The following is a 23609-nucleotide window of genomic DNA, read 5'->3' on the forward strand; positions in this document are numbered from 1 at the left end:
TCTCCCAGCTATGAAAGCACAGTGCTTTATTTTTTTTAATGTTCTTTTGTCCATTAGTTTACCTAGTACTATTTCCTGCACTGTTCTGTAGTATACTATTCAGTGCCGGTGAGGATGATTGAGGAACTTTGCTGGCCCACTGTAGTGTTATAAAGTAGAGTCATTGCCCAGGGGACTGATGATCTCATTGAACAGGTTGAAAATCTATTTATTTTAAAGCACTTCCCTAAATGTTAAGGGTTCCCTGTGGTGAGTTTTGAAAATTAGTGGCTAAGAGGAAGATTTCAAAATACAGTGAGGTTTCTTGGATCTGGAATTTTTGGAGAATAACTAGAGAGAAAGGGAACCAAAATTTGCAATTGGCAGCTAAAGGGAGAGGCAGGTTGTACATTTAAGACCACATAAACTGCAATATTGTGTCATCTGTGGTACTAGGGAGCAACTGAAAAGAATCAATCGAATTTGCAAATGATGATTCTAGCACAGAGTGTATAAATTGACATGGCCCTATAAATGTGCACCTTTTAATATGCATTCTGTTCTTTGTACCATAACCTCTTTGAGAAAAGGATGCATTCTTGTCAGAAGCTTATTCTGTTTTCACGATTTATTTTTATTGGTATCTTGTCTTGGCCCCCTAAGGACCGGTGGCTTGTATTTCATCTACTATGATGTGTGTGTGTGTGTGTGTGTGTGTGTGTGTGTGTGTGTGCAGGAAATTTCCTAAGAATAGATTTGCAGTTTCATGAAAGTTGCCCATTTAAAAAAGAAACACTTCCTTGGAGGGTTTGAAATGGCAGATTTTCAAATTAATGGGTCCATTTTGGCGGCTTTAGGGTTAAAGATCCCCTCAGAATCTAAAGGGTCCCTGAAAAGGCAATTTCTAAACTCAGCTGCTTAGACCCAGTTTTTTTCCCCCAGCAAACAGGAAATGGAGCCCTGAAGGCTTTTTTTTTTTTTTAAACTGGAAAGTGCGGAGGGGGGGCGGGCATACTCACCGATGCCCACTCACAACCCCGAGCCTGACCCAGACTTGGGGGTCTCTCTGTGTTTTTTCTTCTCTCTCTCTTTTTTTCTATTATTTTGGCAGACTTTTTGGAATGTCTGGGAGCTAAGGGCTTTGCTTCATGGAGCAGAATTCTGCAGCAAGAAAAAGAGAAAGTTATAGACTAAACCACAGAAATGTAAACACGTCTGCAGCTAAAATAACTCCACTTTCATTGAAAACACTCCTCCTTCACAATCAGACTTCTGTGTGCTATGGTCAATAAAACTGCATGTTAATAGCGACCAATTAATAGATTATGTTGCCCGGCCTTAAAAGTTGAGGGAGTTTTAATTATTATTTTTCAAATTAAAGGAGTGCTTATTCCCTCCCATCCCTTGGGGTGGTGGTGGGGGGGGGGGACTTAGCCTTCTTGCTGGCTGTTTGCTGAAATTCTTGGCTGTTAAAGTTTGGAGAGGGAGGGACATGAGTAGTTTTCACTTGGTCGGAAAGGAGCGAGCGTGCAAGAGGACGTTCTGGGATGGGTTCCTAGCGAGCGCAGGGATGGTGGTGACGGGCCCCCGGGGACAGCAGTGAATGAAGAGACGACGCACTCAGGTAAGCGCGATTTTGATGTCACGATTCACTGATAAACTAAAACATCTGGAGGGGCTTAGCACAGTGCCCCACAGGCCGAGGAGCGGGACCTCGCGGCTCCCCCGTTGGGGAGTTGTTTTTTGCCGACTGGATTCTGTTCTCACGAGGGCTGCTGTCACGGCGCCCGCGCGTCCGGCCGGGTGTCTGGGCATCCCGCGTCGCGCTGCTCCCCGGCCTCCGCCGGCGGGTCCCGGGGCTCGCCTCTGGCTCCGGGGACGCGCAGGTAGCGACCCCAGGTCTCGCTGAAGCCGGAGGCACCTTGGCACCGCGTCTCTTCGTCCCCAGTCTGAGGGCGACGTGGTCTTGATTCTGATGCGCATCCCAAGGCAGCCGGTGGTTTCAAACTTCTACGGCTGCCACCGGTTCTTTTATTACATGTGACGTCTGTCGTGGCTGAGGCTGGGCAAGAAAAAAAAACACTGCTTCTCACCAGAAGCGACCCCGAGTTCGAGAAGCAAGCTCCTCCGGGGCTCCCCCCGCCCCACTCCTCTGGTCTCCCCTCCTGGAGGCGCGTCCCGGGTTTGTCTCCGGCCCGGCTCACGCCGTCCCGGGCTCGGCTGTAGCTCCTCCTCCTCCTCCTCCTCCTCCTCCTCCTCGCCCCCAGCGCCCTCCCCCGCCGTCAGCTCCGTCCTAAACCCGGCGGCGACCAGACCCGCCCGCGCCGCCGCGCTCCCCGGCCCCCGGGCGCGCGCACGGACACGCGCGCCCGCAGACCCACGCGCGCGCCCCCACGCGCCCGGGGACACGCGCGCCCCCGCGCCCGCGCCCCGCCCCCCGGGCGCGCACCTCCCGCTCGCGGGTCGCGCGTCGGGGCGGCCTCCCTGCTCGGCGATTGGCGGGAGCCGGAGCCTCCCCGAGGCCGGCGCCCACACCATGGGCTGAGCCCGTCGGCGCCCCGGGAGTCAGTGCGGCCCGGCTCCGCGCGCGCACCGCCAGGCACGCGCGCGGGCACACGCGGGCGCGGACACGCACGTGCGGGACACGCCCTCCCCGACGGCGGCGCTCGCCTCCGGTAAGTCCCGCGCCCCGCGCGCCCTGCCCGGCTCCCGCGCGGGCGGCGGCGGGGTGGCCGGCCCTTCCGACGGCGCGGGGACAGGTGGGGCGTGCGACGCAGGGAGGGACGGCTCGCCGCTGCGCTGCCCGGGGTCCCGGGGAAGGCGCGCGGGGCCCGGGCGGGACGGAGAGGAGCAGGGACCCCGAAATTGGCGGGGGCCTCATCTGGGACACCGAGCAAAAAAAAAAAAAAAAAAAAAGCGTGTTCGTTCTTGCCTCGATGGGAGTTCGGTGTTGCCCTGAAGTCCACTGTGGGCTGGAAGCGGGGACCAGATGTGGACTAGGCTGTCACCCCGCTGGGTCATTGCAGGCAGGGACTCTCCCTCCGACGTCGCTCCAAACCCCGGGAAACCGGGCTCTGCCTCTTTCTTCTCCCCCGTCCCTGTCTCCGTCGTGTCACCTCTGACACTTCAGCCTGCAGCTGTTATGTTTGCGTGCTTACAATTTGCCACCTTAATTGGGAGTTCTTGGCATGTTTAAAAATGTGGCCTGTAATTCTTTTTTTTTTTTTTTAATCAGATAGCCTTGGTATAGAGATGGTTTACAAAAGGTACTTATAGACTTATTTTTTTAGTATTTTTAAGCCTAAAACTTAAATGCTATTATTAATAGCAGACCAGACTGCCCAGTAAAATGGGTAAACAATTTTGATGCAGATGTGCACTTAATGCAACTCGTTGATATAAGGGTAATTTCGTTTATCCTTCAAAAGAACTTATTCATATGGGCCACAGATTTCACACTCGACATGTTTCTGTAGTTCTGCAGTTCAAAAAACTTCCAATGCGAGTAAAAAACATTGTATTCTTCCCCGGGGTGACATAACATAGCGCATAGAGTTTATTTATCATTGGAACTACTTTTGAGGATTTTCGGTTGTCTCCAAGTAGTTTAGAGCCCTTGACCAGCCTCAGCTCCGCATCACCTTATCACCCGGAGAACTGTCACATTCCTGGGGTTAACCCCTGCTCTGCTGGCAGCCGCTGGTGTGGGCTCCTTCAGCCCCCCGGGAAGACCAGGCAACACGAGTTCTGTACAAACCCAACCAAATTACTTCAGTGGGTGTCAAATTATGAATGAGCTAATCATACCATCGAAATGACAAATCTGGTGGAAGCAGGGTGAGATATGCAAACTTTGTGGCTAGTATGTGAAGTTTCATAATTCTAAAGAAAGGTTTTATGAGTGCTACCCACATCACAAATGCCGTTTGCGGTCCGGTAATCCTAGCTTCATTCGGACATTGCACGGTGCTGGCGAATGGGTATTATATCTTTTGATTTATAGGTTTCAGAATGTGTCATTCCAGTTACACTTAAAATTACAGTTTCTTCTCTTTTCTGACACTTTGTCATGACTTCATTTTAGTTTAAAAAATTCAGGGTAGGCTCGTGATACATTATTTTACATGAGTCTGTGATTTCACGATGAGTGCCTGGGGATTTAACCCGATGTTCCTCCTTCAGCTAAAATTTTGAAAATCAGCGTTTCCCATTGAATGGATTATGTAACGGGGCTGCGTGTCCGTGTGGATATCAACAGTCCTCCCTCTACTTCCCATGTTTTGTTTTGGTATTCTAGAAAAAGCTTGTTGAATTTCTAATCTCAGAAAAATCCAGTGTTTTATTTGTGGTAAGGGCTAAGATCCCAGGGGAGTGCCAGATATGTATATATATGTAAGAAGGAAAGCATCTCCCCAAGATGTCAAAATGGATTTTTAACTTACGTGCTTTTGTAAAGCGTCATACACATGATGTGCACGCATGGGATATATCATGTCTCGTATCATAGGCAAATAGATAATAGAAAACTTCCAACTTTTTCCCTACAATTAATATTCGCTCTGATTTTTTTTTTTCCGGCTCATTATCCTTAAACAAGAACATAAAATAACAGAAGGGGGAATTATTTCTTCACAAGACAGAGGAGCTAATGTTCCTGGAGGCTTTTCCTATCCTCAGTGAAAAACGATAGCAGGTCGGCGTCGGTCATATGATACGGAGTGGTGGGGAGACATTGTCATGTTGAATAAATGTCAGTGCTGCCTTCGATTTCATAGAACTCTGTTCAGGAGGTGTTGACATAAAGACACCTGCATGTTTCTAACGAGACTTACGGAGCTGGGGAAACAAGATGTGGCCAAGGTAACTTAAGTCATCATGCGCGAAACCCCGGCCTTTTGATGGAGCTCCGTGTAGGGTGGGAGTTGATCGCTCTCTAACTACAAGTCTCTGTGTCGCCTCCTGGCTTCATCAGCCTTTGCTTCCCAGGCAAGCTTTTCCGGTGAGGAGGAGAATGCCAAAGGGGGTTCTGTGTTCTTTCCCCTCTCTGTGGAAGGATTCTTGGGCTTTTCCTAGGGGATGTAGTCCTTCAGAATACAGCTTTTGTTTATGGTCTACACCTTGAACTTGAAACTGTATTAAAAACTCTGGAGCGGCATCTGTAAGAAAAAGAAGCCGACGTGCAGTAGAAGCATTTAAATGTTTCGGACGCAACTTCAGGTCGTTTCGATACCTGGTTGCGGAAGTGTGGGGAGTTGGGGGTCTTGGGGGGACTTTGTAAGTCACGGTGGTAGCTGGTGATTGCTCGCACACGAGGGCTTGTTGATGCTCTGGATGATCTCTCTCTAGTGTTTCTTTGCACTTCTGGGCGTGAGTTAATTACTTGTACATTTAGCGTTGAGTATTAGCCGTGAGTTAATTACTTGTACATTTTGCGTTGTCAGTATGCGGCCCACATTTATTGATTCAAAGCTGTTTGTTCTGTAGATAAATGACAGGAGTTTCCAGTGGTCTGGACTAGCCTCCAAACAGTTCTTCAAAAGAGCCTGGCGTGGGGGGGGGGGGTAGAGATTCCCCTTTTAACTTTACCTTTTATTTCTAACATTTTAGCATTTAAAGGAGAGAGGATTCAATGCTTCATGTTTGTAACATTGCAGACCTAGCGAAGGTAGTGAAGGCGGGTGGTCTAAAATTAACTTGGCTAAATTTAAGTGTAAGTAAAACGTAGACAGCACCAAGAAATTAAAGGGTGCGTCCAAAAATGGAGCTCTGGGTCTACGTTTTAGATTTAAAGTAACTTTTAAGTTCTTCTATTTTTAAGGCCACATGTCATAATCTGGAAGACCCTGATTGCGTAGGAGAAATAGTAATTTAACAATGAAAGTAAGGGGTTCAGTTACCTTGACTCCGCGCATGTTCAGAAGTGTGTGCAAAGGAAGTCCAGTTATGTGACTTTTCTGCTTGAAAATGGCTGCGTGTGGAGAATGAAATATCCTCGAAGTGTGGAAAACAAGCCTTTTTGAGTTAATTTATCGCTTTTTAAAATTACAATCCTAGACGACGAGACGTGAGATCTGATTTAGGACACACTGTCAGCGTGTCGAAAGGTTTTTAAAAACGAGATGGGTGGCTGCCTCCTTTCAAAACATACCCTTTGGTTTTGAATTGTGTTAGTGGGAATGAGATTTTCACACATGCTGGTGTCTCATATGGGATTCCTTTTAGTAATAATATTATTCCAATAATTATTCCCCCTGGAAGTGGTGGTGGGGGGGGAAGCATCTGTCCAACGAGTTAGGAAAGAAAACAGACAGCTGCGTGGCGATATTTTTTAATAGCAGGAAACTCTAATTTTCACTTAATTAAAAGTCCGGCAAAGGTTCCCAAATCTTAATTTAAGAGTCAAGATGAGGGACACCTGGGTGGCTCAGTCGGTTAAGCGTCCGACTTTGGCTCAGGTCATGATCTCAACAGCTTGTGAGTTCGAGCCCCGCGTCGGGCTCTGTGCTGACAGCTGAGCCTGGAGCCTGCTTCGGATTCTGTGTCTCCCTCTCTCTCTGTCCCTCCCCTGCTCATGCTCTGTCTGTCTCTCTCTCTCTCGAAAATAAATGGACATTAAAAAAATAAAAAAAATAAAAGGGAAGATGTGTGTTTAGTTCTCGGTTAAGGTCCAGGGGAGCACAGGAGGTGAGCCCCGCTTGGTGTCCTATCGTTGCCCGATTTCTGTTCCTCTCCGTTCCTGGTGGGAAGATTCATCTTCTCTGGGTCGGAGTGGAAGTGTGGGTTGTGGATTCTTGGCGCTGAGTAACTTAGCTGAAGTTGCAGAGTAAAAGAAAGACAGAATTGGAGTGCGCGTTTTTCTGTGTTCCGGGCAGGGAGGTCTGCGTGACCACCTTGGGTACAGCCGCATCGGGGGCATGGGTTCGCTGGTGTCGTCACCTTTCTGTCTGCGCTAAGATGGACCTCAGACTCTGTTGCTCTTGGGAACAGGAAGAGAAACCCAGGGTCTTAACCATGTCTGCTAACGACCCGTTGCCTTCACAGAATAAATTGATTGCAGTCGGCAGCGGGGGAAGTCACGTTCCCATTCGGTGTCACTGAGGCCAGGAATTCCGCTTGAAGCCGAGGGAATGAGGATCTCAGGCTTCTGAGAGGAGATTGAAAGGAGCTGTCATGAGGAGCCTGGTGGGAGGGGGAGGGGACCACTAGGGCACCTTGCAGGGAGGACCCCAGGAGTGAACCGGGTAGGACTTCAGGATCCTTACATGGGCCTACAGAGATCTAAGCCGAGTATAAATAATGACGGAAGTGTGTGCTCGTAAAAGAAAATGTTGGGAAACATTTTCCACTTACGATCTTAATGTAAAACTTTTTTTTTCCTTAAGTTTATTTATTTTGAGAGAGAGTGCGTGGAAGTGAGGCAGGGAGGGGCAGAGAGAGAGAGAGAGAGAGGGAATCTTTGCTGTCAGCATAGAGCCCGACTTGGGACTTGAACTCACAAACTGTGTGATCATGATCTGAGCTGAAACCAAGAGTTGGACACACCCAGGTGTCCCTTCATATTAAACTTTTATTTATTTATTTATTTATTTATTTATTTACTTATTTATTTATTTATGTTTGTTTATTTATTTCTGTATATTTTGTTGTCCATTTGGCTTACATACAGCCCAACAAGTACCCTCCTCAGTGCCCCAAATATTAAACTTTTAAATGAAACGGCTTAGGAAGCTGAAGTTTCTTTTATTAGGAAGCGAGGCAAAAACGCGTAGAAAAGAAACTGCCAGCTGAGGAACGTTCTGACATCTCATACTTCGAGTGCCTTCTCATTAATATCGTATCCGACCTCACAAAGCCGGTGTGAGCCTGCTGCCACATTTACAAATCTGGGTCTCTAATTGCACAGAATGTAACTTCGTCTCGTGCAAAGGCTCTGGCTCTTTTTGCAGCGCAAGATACAGCGGCGAGATGACAGAATCAGCAAAAGGAGAGGAAAATTTGCTTCTCCAGGATCGAAAAGTACTTTCTCGTCTATTTGACCCTGGCAGTAAAATTTACTTCACTGCGGAGTTCTGAAATAGAAATAATGACAATAAAGATCAAATCCAGGGAATGTTGCCGGTCTTTTCTGGAGAAGGCAGGTTAAGTCAGCATCTTACCAATGTTTCCTCCGAGCTCTGAGACCCAAATGAAAGTCCCGGCTTTGGAGGCAGAGGAAGAGCATACCCATTACCGCTTGAGGTCTCAAAGAGAGAGGATTTCATAGCTGAAAGAGCATCAGTTCTGAAGCGGCCCACTACATAACTGGATGTAGTTTTGCGGTTTTCTAAGACTTACTTATAAATGCAGGTGATGAAACAGAACATCCCCCAAGGACAGTGTCTCCCCAACACTCCCTACCGAACGGGTAAAACCAGAGCTGAGCCAGTAGAATCATCCCGTAAGTACGCAGACCCCACAGGGAACTACCAGGAGGCAGAGAAGGGGTTACATTTGTCTCCATGTATCAGAACGCGTGTAGAACGACAGGTAGCTGCAGCATAAAGTTTTTCTTTGCAAAAACGAAGCATTAAATCATGCTGAGTTTTGTTTATTGGTTTTAGGCGACCTGGGAACGTGTTTTGCAATCCAGGTTTCTGGATCACCTATTAAACGAGAGCACCAGCCACACAGAGACACGGGGGACCTGGGTCCATTAGGGACGATGAAGGCACTGGGTACATCTGGAGGTTCGGAACACCACTGCACATTTAATGGGGAAAGCCGGAAAATTCCAGCGGGAAGCTCACCTTTCTACCTGTCTGACTCCGGCAATTAGTGACCCGCCTGATTTATTCTTTTCCCAGCTAATCGTATTGACAGCAGGCAAACAGAACGATAGCCCTTTTCACTCCAGATCGCTAATAGCACTCTGAGAGCAGCGTCCTCGGGAAACACGTCCCCAGGCGGAAATGAATGCGGGCCAGGCGGCGTGCCCGGGGACGCAGGGAACGCTGACAGGCAGAGGTCGGACCGTGGCCGGCTTCCGTCCAGGTGGTGACGGTCTCGGGCCGCCGGCGGAGGAGGGGGCTTCTGGGTCAGAGAGGGGCGAGTCCAGGAAGGGAGACCGGCAGGTGCGGGAAATGTACCAGGGAATGGCGAGCTGCCTTTTCAGGCTGCGTTCCTGACTCAGGGTCTGTGCAAGACGCCGCGTGGGGCACTGGGGAAGCCTCGGGTTGTACCGTCAGGACGTTGAAATATGGAAAGGGGGCGGGGGGGTGGTGGTGAAGGCCCGTGCTGCGGGATCTAGAGAGGAGGTGACTTCATATGCTGACAAAAGGGCCTCATTCAGGACGGCCACCTGCTCAGCCCGGGCCTGTTTGATGGTGAGCCAGGGCCCCGCGCTGTGCAGCGATGGCGGTGGTGGCCCCCATGGGGCTGCTACGTCAAGCACTCTGATGGGTATAGCGGTGGCCGTGACAGAGACCCCACCGAGGCAACACACGGGGCAAGCTTCTCATCCCATCGCACAGGCCCTTATCTCTACGGACCCACGGGAGAACCTCACGTTTAGCCTTCGATTCGGGAGAAATCGTGCGAGCCTTTGGCTGGCTGGCCCAGCTCCGGCAAGCGGCCCCACAGCCCGCCTGCAGGGCTCTTACCCTTGTTCCTCCTACAGCCTCATCCGTACTATTTATTTTGCAACTACTGCTTTTTTTTTAATGTTTACTTTTTGTGGGGGCGGGGAGGGGCAGAGAGAGAGGGAGACACAGAATCCCAAGCAGGCTGCAGGCTCCGAGCTGTCAGCACAGAGCCCGATGCGGGGCTCGAACTCACGAACTGGGAGATGGTGACCTGAGCCGAAGTTGGACGCTTAACTGACTGAGCCACCCAGGCGCCCCTACTTCTGAGTTTTTAAAAACCTTTTTATATTGCATATATCCTTGTAGATCACTTTACATCTTTTTTTTTTTGGAACAAGGTGGAATATAAAAATTTTCCATCTTATAAGAATCATACGATCAAAGAGTGATCTAAACCATACCCTAGGAAGACCCAAGAATGCTTCCCGAAGGACGAGGCATTGGGGCTGTGCCGTGCCGCCAGGTGGTGTGTTGGCCCTGATTCGGTGGGGACAGACTGCAGGCTGCAGTGGGCAGGGGGCAGGGGTGTTAGGCATTGCTCGTGTTCAGGGTGTTGGAGGTGCTACTTGGGAGGTGGTCCATGTAGCACAGGAAGTGCCCAACCCTTCCTGGTTCTGGACGGACCAATCTAGACACTTACTTCAATATCCCAAGTGTGAAGTTATTTCTTAAAAATATTTATTTTTGAGAGAGAGAGAGAGAGAGAGAGAGCACACAAGCAGGAAAGTAGCAGAGAGAGAGGGAGATACAGAATCCGAAATAGGCCCCAGGCTCCGAGCTGTGAGCACAGAGCCCGACGCAGAGCTAGAAATCACAAACCATGAGCTGACTTCAGACACTTAATGGGCTGAGCCGCCCAGGCACCCCCTCCAGTGTGCAATTAAAATAGGGGATAAAATAGTGTTGCAAAAAGGTAGGAAGAGTGTGGTGTTTGGAGGGTTGTAATTGACATTGGGTGCACCAGGTGGGGGAAGCATGGGGCATGTGTCACTGTAGGTCACTCTTGCCGTGGCTCTTTGGAGGAAGGGCCTTTATTGCCCCCGTTTTCCAGAAGAGCAGAGTGAGGCTTGGGAGGGCGGAGGCCAGAGTCCCACCGATAGTAAGAACCTGCAACGTCAAGTTCTGGAATCTTTGCAAGGGCTCTGCTGTCTGGAATCCCCTTGGTCAGAGCAGAGAGCCCGCTGACAGAAGTGACGAGGAGGGAGCATGGTGACAAAGAGGCCGAGTCAGTGGGAGGTCAGAGCAGCACTGGTCAGAGAACGTCGAGTGCAAGTCTTACGCCTAGTTTTAAACATTTTAGCAGTTAAGAAAGACAAAGAAACTGGTTAAATTCGTTTTAACAATCGATTTCATGTAATGCAACGTGCAAAATATTATCATTTCAAATGCAATGCGTATAAAAATATTGGTGAGCTATTTTGCGTTATTTTTATTACAGTAAATGTTCAAAAGCCGGTGTGCAGTTTGCACGTACAGCACATCTCGGGCTGGACTGACCATATTTCGAGGGCTCAGCGGCCACACGTGGCTAGCGACCACCGTAGTGGATGGCGCAGGTTTAGAATCTTGGGAAGAGGAGTTCCTGTTTCATGTACTCGGGCAGCAGCTGTGAAATTTGTAATATAACTCGCTCACTGGACTGGGATGCTGTGACTTTGTATCTCCTTTGGCTATCTCCTGGAAGGTCACTGTGGGACCAGCTAGGATTGCAACAGAAAACCTAACACTAGCCGTGGCACATTCAGTACTAACTTTGCACTTTTCAGATCGGAGGGAAAATTCATATATAATGTTTCCTGTTGACTCACTTCGTTCTTCGAAAGAGCAAAATAAAATCTCTACTTTCAGGCGGACACTTTGCATACCCCGTAATGGGTACGTGCTGCCTTGATTGGAATCCTGTGCTCTGACAACTTCATGAGCAAAAAAATCCTACCTGACTATTCCCTGTTTAAAGGCAATTCCAGTAGGATGACAAATTTCTTACTTTGCGTGTGGACAGTTTCTTGAGAAAAATGCAATTTATCATTTTGAAGAATAACATTCTTTTTTTTTTATATATATATTTTTTTTTAGTGTTTATTTTTGAGAGAGAGACAGAATGTGAGTGGGTTAGGGGCAGAGAGAGAGGGAGACACAGAATCCGAAGCAGGCTCCAGGCTCCGAGCCGTCGGCACAGAGCCTGACACGGGGCTCGAACTCACGAGCCGTGAGATCACGACCTGAGCCAAAGTCGGACACTCAGCCGACTGGGCCACCCAGGCGCCCCCGAAGAGTGACATTCTTGAGGTGCCGGGATCCCTGAGAAAGAAAGAACATCGATGGGGTGGATCGTTGCAGAATTCAGTTTCGAGGGCAAGAATCTGCGGTTTGGTAGCAGCAGGTTCATCTCACATAGGCCTCTCCCTCTTCGTGGAGCACCCAAGTTCGTGGCAAAGTCTTACAGAGTCAGTCATGTTGTTCATTCGTTGCTTGTTATCGTCAGTGTGCTGTGTAATGTGTCTTTCAATCGCTGAATAACTGAACGACTGTCCTTGAATAGCTGTCTTTACCATATGCACGCTTTGGTGTTCAGATTTAATTTAATTTTTTTTTTTTTTTTTTTAAATTTTTTTTTCAACATTTTTTATTTATTTTTGGGACAGAGAGAGACAGAGCATGAACGGGGGAGGGGCAGAGAGAGAGGGAGACACAGAATCGGAAACAGGCTCCAGGCTCCGAGCCATCGGCCCAGAGCCTGACGCGGGGCTCGAACTCACGGACCGCGAGATCGTGACCTGGCTGAAGTCGGACGCTTAACCGACTGCGCCACCCAGGCGCCCCAGATTTAATTTAATTTTTATGCAAAGGAAAAAAAAAAACAAAAAACAAACAAAAAACTCTTCACTGTAGATTCTTACTCCTCCACATTTCCCTGAGTAAGAAATTTGTTTTCAGTTCCAGTGCTTGGTCTGCAGCAAACTCCTCGTCTGTGCTTCCTTGTAAATGGTTTGTTTTCATTATCGCTAGTGCCTGATAAGGGAATTTTGCTCTCCTTGTTCTGGTTTATTTTTCCCAGTGGGCAGTGCTTGCTGTAAACAAAACAAAACAACAAAACAAAACAAAAAAACCCCCCAAAAAACCAGTTTTAAGTAAAATGCATGTGGCTGGTCTCAACTCTACTCACCGTAGCAAATTTAACACCTAATTCTGCGCAGTTATTGGGGAACCAAACAAAAGGGACAAAGAATGTTGTGATTTATTAAAAACAAAAACAAAAACAAAAACAAAACCCAGACCTCAAAATGAATGAACGGGGCTGTACGCTCTCGTCTGTTCTGTCACACGTTTCTGGCCGCTGGGGCGCTTCATGGTAAGGCCGTCGAGGGACGCACAAAGCTGCAAGAATATTTATCTTGCGTCCAGTAGGCTCCACTGCTTTCACACCTGGACGCCGAATCCGGTTTTGCGGTCGAATCCCGCTCCGTTCACCGGGGAGCCTCGGCTACCAGGCGAGATCCTTCTAGAAGTAACCGCAGTTCTGTTCTGGGGCTCCTGCGTGTCCCCTGGATGCCGTCGGCTGCGTCTAACCTACTGGTTTCCCACGGGACGACAAATTTAATTTAAGGCCTAAATTGTATTTGAGAAGTCTGAAGCGCATTAAGCCTTCTGAAATAATTCACTTGGGGTTACGTTCAGTGAACGTGTAAATATGAGAATGTGCGAGGCAAGTGGTCTCAACAGAGAATGGATGCGAGACCGCGTTGATGTAAGCCACATGTGCTTCAAATCTTGGAGGAAAATCTGTGTCACCGCTGGCGACCAGACCTTGAGGTTGGCCGGGGAGGTTTACGTCCAGTCGCTTCTGCGCTGGGTCCCTGCCGCGTCCCCGGGGGAGACCTCGGAGACAAACTGCTAACTGTGGGACTGTCAGCCAGGGGGCTCAGCTGTCAGCTGTGGCACGGTGAAGGCGACAGAAAGCCAGAGGGAGGGGCTGTGTCGCCCCCGTCCCCAGACGGTTCCCCACCAGCTTCTCAGGTTGGGTGTTTGTGGGTGCGAAATGGCCAACGTGTGCTCTTGGAAGCTGCTATGTGAGTTAGACTTGGGTTGGGGACGACAACCGTGGGGTCTTTGCCTCCAGGCTGAAGACCTTTCTTATGCTGGGGCGGGTACAGTGACATGATAGTGTCAGGCTCTAGAGACACCTGGTCAGTGAGGACAGTGAGCGTTGCTAAGTGCCCCCCACTTCCTGCTGACCTCTGGCGGACACGTCTCCCCCTCGGCACCGGAACCTCCCATCTCTGCCTCTCCTGCACCGGCCTGGTCCCCTTAAGCGCATGGGGTCTGAGGTGGCCGTGCCAGCGAAATTTCACCTGCCGTGGGCACGCACGGGGGCTAAAAGAAACAAGCCGGCGAGTCTAATGAAATCAGGCTGCAGATCTGAAGCGATTTTGGAATATCCTGCTCTGCTTTCTGTCCTGTGTCTGGTTTTCATGGAAATTGGTGTCTGGGAATGAGAGGGAATCGGAGGGGATTTGCTGGAGGCAGGTGCCTGCTTCTTTGGCTTTGGCCCTTAGGAGTCAGGTCCAGGGACCTCCTCAGAGGGGGGAGGGACACAGAGGTCTTAGGAGATTTGATGAGCACCATGCAGTCTTTATAAGACTGGGGATTTTTGCAGACTTCCTGATTGTTGAAAATTATTCATAAGTCCGCCGTAGTCTGGGATTTTTAGGACAGAAAGCACACTCCACTTATTGTCCGTGCTTCGTAAGTTACCCTTTGAGGTCGCCACAATGTTATTTTTATGGCGTGCGAGGCCGCCTGCGTGGGTAACTTCTGAGATTATGAGTAAAACGACTCCATTTCTTTCTCTGGCAAGGGCTTGACCGGTTCAGGTCAAAGATGTGCAGCAGCATCCTGGCCCTGGTGGAAATCCAGGCTGCGTCCTGAGACATTGGGAATGCGTTCTGGTCCACCCTAGATGAAAGAAGTCGTGGAAATGAGGATCGGAATTCGTTACGTTTGCCCTGGCAAGGGAAGCAAGATTGAGCACCAGTTTTTAATCTTTGCTCCAAGCAAGTGAAATAAGAATTGCATATCATGTATTCGAGAAAGTGAAATGCATGCTTCCCTTTTGGAATGAGCGAGATTTGTAACAGACTAAGGCAAGAAGGCAGAGATTGCTGCCTTGGCTACATAATATGCAATGGAAAGATGTCCTGAGAAATCTGCGGCTGGTAGACTTTTTAAAAAATAGGTTGCTGGTTTTCAGTAACTACACTCATCTGCCTCATTTGTCTCAGACCATTAGCTCTTTATTTCTTTCCTTTTTAACCTTTTTTTTTTTTTTTTTTGGTTTCTTTTTGGTTTTTTTGTCTTGTACTCGACACCCACCGGCTTCCAGAACAAGAGGCGATGTGTGTGTGACTCGTTGGCTAAAGGGCATATCAGGGGAGCATCCGTCTTCTAGAAATAATGATGGGGACATCCTAAACTGATTGGGGTAAATGCAGACGGCTTTTATCACGAGGCTTTGGTGCTAAACACATGGAGACCAAGCGATGCTTTCGGATGTAGTTACCCTCAGGCTTAAATTCGTGTTTTCCACTTTTTCATGACCGATGCCCTACAGATGGAGTCTTTGCAGGCATCCTTCCCCTACCCTCCCCTTTTCCTACATGCAAATCTGACACCATTAGGAATTTTATGGTATATATATTAAATGTGTGTGTGTGCGTGTGTGTGTGTGTGTGTGTACACATATTCAGGTATAATTTGTACTTACACATGAAAAGAGGGAAGACTTTTCTTATCCTCTGAGAACTGATTAGCTTTTTTAAAAAAAATTAATATTCATTTTTTTTTTTGAGAGAGAGAGAGAGAGAGAACGCAAGCAGGAGAGGGGCAGAGAGAGAGGGAGTCACAGAATCCAAAGCAGGCTCCAGGCTCCGAGCTGTCAGCACAGAGCCCGACGTGGGGCTCGAACCCACGAACCGCGAGATCGTGACCTGAGCCCAAGTCTGAGCCCAAGCTCAACCGTCTGAGCCCCCCAGGCGCCCTCCCCCCATGCTTAGCTTTGAAAAAGATTCTGTTTAAGAGAAGGGAGGGCATCTGCCCCAGAGCGTGGCCTGAAAACAGACAGTGGTAAAGCAAAACCCTCCCAAGAGCTCCCGCTGCCTCTCTCAGAGGGCTCCGTTAAACACACAGACTTGGAGACCACACAGTCCTTCCGCTTGTGAGAAGGTGCTAGGATGCTTATCAGACTTAGGGTGGACGAGACCTGACGGGCTGCCGGAGCACCCCAGCTGCAACACAAGACCCCAGAGGCCGGTGGCCCCTTGCGCGGTAGCCCCTGCCTTTACTTCTGGGTCTGGACAGGAGCAGCCCTCTGGCTTCTGCAGACAGCCTCCCCCGCCCCCGTCCCCTTGGACGTACAACTGTAGGCCGTGTGGCCGATCTGGTACAGCTGGATCCCTCTGACGCTCATGTCTCCCCTCCAGTTAAGATGGAAATATATTAGAGAATAAACAACCAAAAGAGACATGCTGAGTTTCACCCAAAAATCAATCAGAAGAGAAAAACACTTGGGCCAGCGTCAAGAGAAACAAAACTGAGCCAGCACAGATTTTTATGAAAATGATCATTGAATAGTATTTCCATGAAAAGGCAACTGACTCAGAGTCGGAGGGTGAGTGTCCCGTGAGGCAGACCAGAGTCGGAAGGGCCCGCCCACGCCCGGGGCTCACAGCCCCGCTCAAGCTCAGTTACTAGAAGTGACCCAACCATCCCGAAAATAGGAAAAAGGACACGAGGGACAAGCCAGACTCTTAGGAAGGGAGAAAATGTGTGTTGTGAAACCAGCCCGGCTCGGGAAGACTGTCACGTCGCATTGGGCTTCTCCTCCCCAGAAGCAGCCCCGCAAATAACCCTCTTGCGCCCGGGGAAGGCTGTGCGGCACAGTCCCTGACCTCCTGGAAGGGCCCAGCGAGAAAACGGATGTTGCTGCGAGTGCCAGAGGCGCACAGATGAGGCGTTTTGTTTAAATGCTTACCTCCGGCTCAAGGCATAGGAGGCGTTCTGGTACTTTCGGCTGGTATACTTCCTTCTGGAACATCACGAGGGAGCTGCCTTCGATCTGAGGCAGGAGATCCGAGTGGTTCTGTGAGCATCTCCCGGGAGCTGCCCTCTGGAACCCAGCGGCTCCCTCCGCCCCTCCCCCCCGGGGCCGTCTGGGCTCCGTATCTGGAATGTAAAAGGTACGTTCTCGTGGATTCTTCTGGTCTGGTTTGTCTGCGCTTTAAGAGATGCTTAACTCCTAGCGAGTACCGGCTACTTAGGAAAGCTCGCTCTCCTGAAACTTTCCCCTCTTCTTCTTTCCAAATGGCCCCCTTGTAATGTCTTACAGACAGACGCTAGTTTGAGTCAGCGGTGATCCGCAGTCTTAATTTTGACAGCAGCAGAATGACCAAGAGCTATGTCATAGTCACATGAAGCACAGACTTGGGAGTTTATGAATGCTTGCCCTTAAAAAATCACTAAAAATACCTCTTCACACCATGCCTCCACACGCAGTGGATGCCAGGGTGGTAAAATCACATCGTTATCTGCTTTTTTGGTACTAAGGGTGGATGGTAATAATTTTGGGGTGGATGACAGACCACAATGTATGTCTAAACACTTACGTGAAACTCGTTTATATTATGGGCTGTGTATCCGATCTTCTGTGACTATAGCCGATACTTTGCTGTGCTCTTTCTGGGGAATTCTCTTTGAACTTGGTAATGGGGACTTTTGGTTGTAAAACAAGACAGGAGTTTGGAAAACATTGATGTTCCTCATGAACCAGGGTCAATGCCGGCACCAACTGCATCCGCACCTGTATCCAGAAAGAGGAAATATCTAACACCGTTTGGCCTTCCGAGGCCGTTGCAGACTTGTTTCACAGCTTGGCTCTCTTATTCAGTATGATTTTTGTATGGCATTTTCCCTCCAAAACCTTATCATAAGTGTAAGCTCTTACATATATGACGTACACACACACATACTGTATTATGTAGGTTACATGTATGCATATTACATTACACTATGTATGTTACAATAACGCTGTACTAAAATAACCTCGTCATCAGAGCCTAGAATTAAGGTTAAATTGTCTCTTCCTAGACCACATTCAGAGAAGTCTGAGGAGGACCCCAGGTGGCCTGGATTTTACTCTCCTGCTAATTACTCAGGTGGAAAAAGACTGGTCTGTGCTGTTGTCCTTATAAGCGATTTCTGTAGACCCAGGCACCTGCATTCAGAGTACGGGAAGGTTCCAGTATGCTAAGAAACCACACCTAAATAAACACCAGCCTTCACAACTGGGACCTAGGAAAAGTGCTTTTATCGTGGAAAGCCGAAATCCGCTTTAAGAAAATAAGATTTTTAAAAGCGAAGTTGTCTCCCCATCTTGTTGTGTGTTGTAGTAAATGGAACCATCTTTTCAAGGAACTCTTCTGCTCAGTAGGAATATTGTCACACTGATTTGCAGAAGGCCGCCTGTTAGCTGGAGCCACAGTTTTCACTGGAAAAGAAAGCCGATGACGGTCCCTCCTTTTTTACTTCTCTTCCTGGCTTGGCCCTGAGTCAGGCTGGCATATCGGACTCCCCTCTGGGTCCAGGGGTACCACCCGGAGAGGGGAGGGAGTGTGGCTGGAGACCCCTGTAGGGAGGATGTCCAAGCCCGCCTACGTTTGCTGCATGGAGCAGGGGTGGGGCACAGAAAGGGACCGGGCGTGGTCATGCCAGTTCCCAGACATCCTAGCCTTCTTTCCACACCCCTACCCATGAGCGGTTTCCGTGAGCTCTCAGCTGTGGGTCACCTGCTGCAGGGGATGGAATTTGTCACCCTGACCCCGTCTCCAGCCAACACAGACTCAAGCCCTTGGTTCTTTCGTCACATTTACTTGAAAACTCTCTGAACACGTGGCATTGACATAAACACGCTGGTTCATTTTTCTTTACGTTGCCCCAAAATGGTACTGTACGTTGCCCCAAAATGGTACTGGGGGGGGGGGTTCCTCCAATGATCTCGCCAGCACTGAAAATGGGGACACACAGGTGCCGTGGCACCACTCACTGATACATTGTGGTCGAGTCCCATCTTCTTTTGACCTTTTGAGGGTTGTTCTTGTGGTTTGGGATATTTCAGGAGAGGACTGAATCGAATGGGTTCTTTTGTTCCTCAGAATGCCTGGATTCCTGGTGTGGTGTCAGGACCGCTTCTCTTAAGAAAGCACCTCCCTCTTAAACAAAAGCATCAGGGACCGCGGACCCTGCTGTTGGCTGTGACGCGCGTCAAGCTTAGAACGAGGAAGGATTGCATCCTCACTCTGTCGCCCTGCAGACCTGCACCTTGGCCACTGTAGGTGAGGGTCACGGAGCGCGTGTGGGCGTAGTCGGTACGTCCACAAAGATGTTTCTGTTCCCCCACTTTGGGTTTTCGTCCCGAGACTGCTCATTACACCATTCCATAAATCCTCCATTATAGGTAGTAAAACCTAATTTTAGATTTCCTGCCTGTGCCAGTGTCCTGCCTGATTGCTACGAGTTGGTGAGAGGCGGGACCTGGGAAGTGGACTGTTCGAACCCGGCCACGTGTTAAAGGCTTTTCCTTGAATTTTTGGCCGCTGGTCCATCATTCCCTGATGGCTTTTATCTTAAGTTTCAAAAGCTTCTGGAGATCAACTCTGCAGCTTACTTGGTTCGTTTTGTTTCGTTTTGACACGAGGGATCCGAGAAGGGGCTCCGAGGAAAGAGTGGGGGCATCAGGGGGTTAAAGTGAGTGATGAGGCCAGTGGAGCCCCGGCCATGTTTGCCAAGAACGCGAGGCTCCGTGCCCTCCCAGGGGTCCGAGACTTGGCCCCTTCCTCATGTTGGAAGCTTCCTGGGAACGTGCATACAGGTTCCAAATGTCTGGTAGAACCAGTGCTTTCTTCCCACGCTCCCCGTCCAGTGGGCCAACATCTTCCACCAGGGATGCCGAACGGTTCATTGGGGCTGGGGTGGGAGGCGTTGGGATGTGACTTCCTCATGGCCTCTCTCACGGTCCCAGCCCCATGATGCTCCCTTCTCGACCCTCAGGCTTGGAAAGGTGCATTGAGAAGCTCAGTGGGCGTAACAAGGTTTCAAGGATATTTTGGGTTTGAGGCAGCCATACTTTGTTACCTACAAAGTTGAAACCCACGAGCTGTTCGTCTACCCTGGAAGCTTGGCAGGCAGCAGAGTGCCCCGGAGAGAGGCTGGCGACAGTGGGGGTGACCAGATGTGTGGTTTTATTGGGCGGGTGTGAGCTGAAATCTATATGAACAGTGTTAGAATGTTTGAACCGTACAAGAGGTATTATGTCCAGGCATTTTTGAACTTGAGAAGGTGTATCCGTAATACTTTGTTCGTTGTGGAAATATTAGAACATACAGACAAAAATATTTCAATCTTTCCACACTCAGACATTATGGCTACTGACAATGATACATTTAATTCCAGAATTCTTTTATACGTATTCTTTTCCCCAAAGTGGATCCTATCACATACACAGTTTATATAACGTGTTTTTATTTTACTGAGGAACACATTGTAAATATCTGTGCATGTCGGTAAACATGTTTCATGAGATATCTTATTTCTGCCACATTATTTTAAGCCTGTTTAGGATTCCCTTGTATGGTCCTATCATGATGGATTTAATTAGTTCTCTCTGTTGAGTATTTAGGCTGTTTTCTGTTTTCTTTATTAGAATCCAAAAGTTCTGCGTCTTGGCTGCAGAATACAGATCCCCGGGTCCCATCACAGAGGAATGAAATCAGGCTCCCCTGGGAGTGAGGCGTAGGGGTCGGGACTCATGCTGCACAGTTTGCCAAAGTCTAGAATATGTTCTTGAAAGTGGAATTGTGTGGGGCGCCTGGGTGGCTCAGTCCATTGAGCATCCGGCTTCGACTCAGGTCACGATCTCACCATTCTTGAGTTTGAGCCCCATGTTGGGCTTTGCACTGGTAGCCTGGAGCCTGCTTCGGATTCTCTGTCTTCCTCTCTGTCTGCCTCTCTCCCACACTCACTCTCTATGTCTCTCAAAAATAAATAATCATTAAAAAAGTTAAGAAAAGAAGAGAAAGTGGAATAATGTGATCGGGTATGTATCTTCATCTATCTTTTGATATATGCGGGCGGCTTATCATTCAGAACTTTATTCTTTATAAACTGTTTTACACTTTAAGCCTTAAGGCTTCTGAAAGGCGAGGGATGACGAGAATTTGCACGTGGACTTGGGGAAGAGGTCTTACCACACCACATAAGCACACCAGGCTCGTTGGCTTTTGCTTAGTTCTTTGGTGTTGTCACATGACCTAAATAAACAGATGAGCACATTCCTAAGATGATGAAGAAGAATGTATTTGGTGCCTCCTTCTCCCCATGGAGCTTTGGTCGGACCACGGGGCAGGTGCCACGGCCCTGGCCACCAGCAAGCAGCAGTGAGTGCTGCAGGACCCCAGGCCTGTGCCTCTCTGGGCTCCTAACCCGTCCGTAGAAATCTCCCGCAAGCCCGTCCGGTGTTGAGTGTATTCACTCTGAAGGTCCTCTATGTGTGTCATCACTTTTCTACTTTAATTGCTTTTTTTTTTTTCTCGAAGGAATACACATGCATACAGTTAAATGGTACTTCTGGGCTTATAATGTAAAATGCTAGTTCTCTGCCCTCGACCATTCCTTAGCTGTTCTTGGCTGTTCTTTGTCATTCACCTCCATATTTCTAAGTTCTGGGCTCGTGGCACTCCTTCTCGAGCCTTCAGTTTGGACAGGATCAGTTTTCTGTTAAAGAAGATGGGGGTTGGGTTCACGCCCCTCCCTCCCTGCTCCGTTCCGCTGTCCTCACAGTGTAGTGAGGCAAAAATGTCCGCTAAGTTCATGTCTACGTCTAGCGTTATTGTAATGATATAAACGTTAGAGGGGAGCCAGAGGATGTGCCGCGGTTACATTTTGTCTTTTCCCAGACTTACTAACTGGGATTTGCGTGCTGCCTTCGTTTTTCTATGTGCTTACAAATCAGACTGCCCTCCACTCCCCTGGAGGGCTGGCGTGTCCTCTCCGGGCGGGACGGCGTGTTCAGTGATCGCTCGGGGCTGTGGAAGGGAGGGAGGGGGGAGACCCTTGGGAGGCTCGTGCCATCAGGCTCCAGATGAACTGGTTGCTTCCCGGCACTCTGTTGTCCTGGGTCTTGGCTCCTTGTAAAGTCTGGGAAGGTAAGGAATTTGAAATATACGGCAACCAGCAAACAAAGAGAAGCTGGTGACCGAACCGAAGGGTCTTGGCTTAGATCTTCACTTAGAATGGATCATCACTGGGGGCGCCCGGGTGGCTCAGTCGGTTGAGCGTCCAGCTTCGGCTCAGGTCACGGTCTCGCGGTTTGTGGGTTCGAGCCCCGCGTCGGGCTCTGCGCTGACGGCTCGGAGCCTGGAACCTGCTTCGGATTCTGTGTCTCCCTCTCTCTCTGCCTCTCCCCTGCCCATGCTCTGTCTCTCTCTCTCAAAAATAAGTAAACATTAAAAAATTGTAAACAAAAGAGTAGATCATCACAGGGAGGGCCAGCTTTGGATCCCAGATGCACCTCCCACTGTGTAGTATTCCACGACATCTTTTTGCCCTCGTTTAGGGCTCTTAGAACTTAAGAGTCCATGCTTCTTATCTGTAAGCATAGCGGGTATTTGCCTCTTTCCTTTTTGATAGTTTGTCTTCTTACCTAATAACTGGCCTTGAGTAAACATTGGCTTCCTTCCTTCGTAGCAGGGAGGTTCCCCAGACAGTGCCCACCCGCCCCTCCAGACACGGGGCCCCAGTCACCCAGATCGGACTCTTACTCCCCACGAGGCAGTTGGACCTGGAGAGGAACTCTGGATGACGCCCTGCAGAAATGCAGCAGTGGCCAAGGTGGGAGATCAGATACTGGTTGGGCCTCCGGGAGCCAGAGTACATTCCTGCCTCGATAATCCCCTTGGAAATGAAAAAAAGGTTCCCTCAAGTTTTTATATTTCCAGCTTTCATCTGCTTCTTACTCACAGGTGCTTCATTCCTTGGCTTGAGCAAATACCTTCAGGGAAAAGGAACCAGATGTCTCTTGGAAAAAAAAAAAAAGAATTACTTAGCTTGAGGAGACCTTCGTTCCACTAAATCGTACATAAAAGCCCAATAAATAACTGCCCCCGCCCCCGCAAATAGAGGGCACTTCTTTTGGCGGAAGCCCGTGCACTCTGGCCCTGCCCTACCCCACCTCCCCACTGTCCCCAGACCCCCTCTGCCATTGGGGACCAGCGTGAAAACCGCTAGCTGCTCTATTCCGTTCATTTCTTGCATGAGAAAATAGACACCTGTAAAAGTCAGTTGTCCGATATGGCAGGACAGGTGACTGGCAAAGGGGGGCCCTCGCCCAGCATCTCATTCCAACCTGAGTCACGCTGGGGTCAACCGTGTTCGAACACACGTGGTGACAGCCAGAGGGAATCGCCATCACGTGACCCCGAACGCCCACAGCACGGCTTTCACGTCTGCGGCCAACCTTACCGAAACATGGAAAGGTGATTGCACGGTGGTCTGTCATCAGGTTATATTTTATACTCGATTATGCTTTGAAAATATCACACTGAATTCCTTTGCAACAGTTTTCGGGTTTTGGGTAGGAGAGTTTTTTTTTTTGTTTTGTTTTGTTTTTTTTTTGGCCACGAAGGTAGACATGGCTGTGAAATTTCCTCCTGATTGTTTTCATTTATTTAATTATTTACTATTTATATAATCTACGTAGCTACTGATTTTTTTTTTTTTGCCAGCTCAGTATAGATTCTTTTCAAAATTTTTTTTAAAGTTTATTTATTTTTGAGAGAGACAGAATGTGAATGAATGAGGGGCAGAGAGAGAGGGAGACACAGAATCCAAAGCAGGCTCCAGGCTCCTAGCTGTCAGCGCGGAGCCCGACGCGGGGCTCGAACTCACGAACTGCGAGATCAT

The 23609-nt window shown here is 49.0% G+C and overlaps 1 protein-coding gene across 3 annotated transcripts in view; it reads left to right on the top strand.

The window, feature by feature from the left end:
- Positions 1-1494: 1494 nt before the first annotated feature.
- Positions 1495-23609, top strand: part of ERG (ETS transcription factor ERG) — a 264354-nt gene continuing 242239 nt past the window's right edge. Inside the window, exon 1 of one of the 3 annotated variants that reach the window (XM_019420350.2) lies at positions 1495-1603. The gene's annotated coding sequence lies outside the window, so the exon portion shown is untranslated. Of the gene's footprint in view, positions 1604-2572; positions 2655-18817; positions 18986-23609 lie in introns of those variants that run through there. The other 2 variants (XM_019420352.2, XM_019420349.2) reach the window with 2 other exon arrangements.

This window comes from Panthera pardus, unplaced genomic scaffold (genome assembly GCF_024362965.1).
Source record: "Panthera pardus isolate Hobbes unplaced genomic scaffold, ASM2436296v1 HiC_scaffold_16, whole genome shotgun sequence".
In the NCBI taxonomy this organism is placed as follows: Eukaryota; Metazoa; Chordata; class Mammalia; order Carnivora; family Felidae; genus Panthera; species Panthera pardus.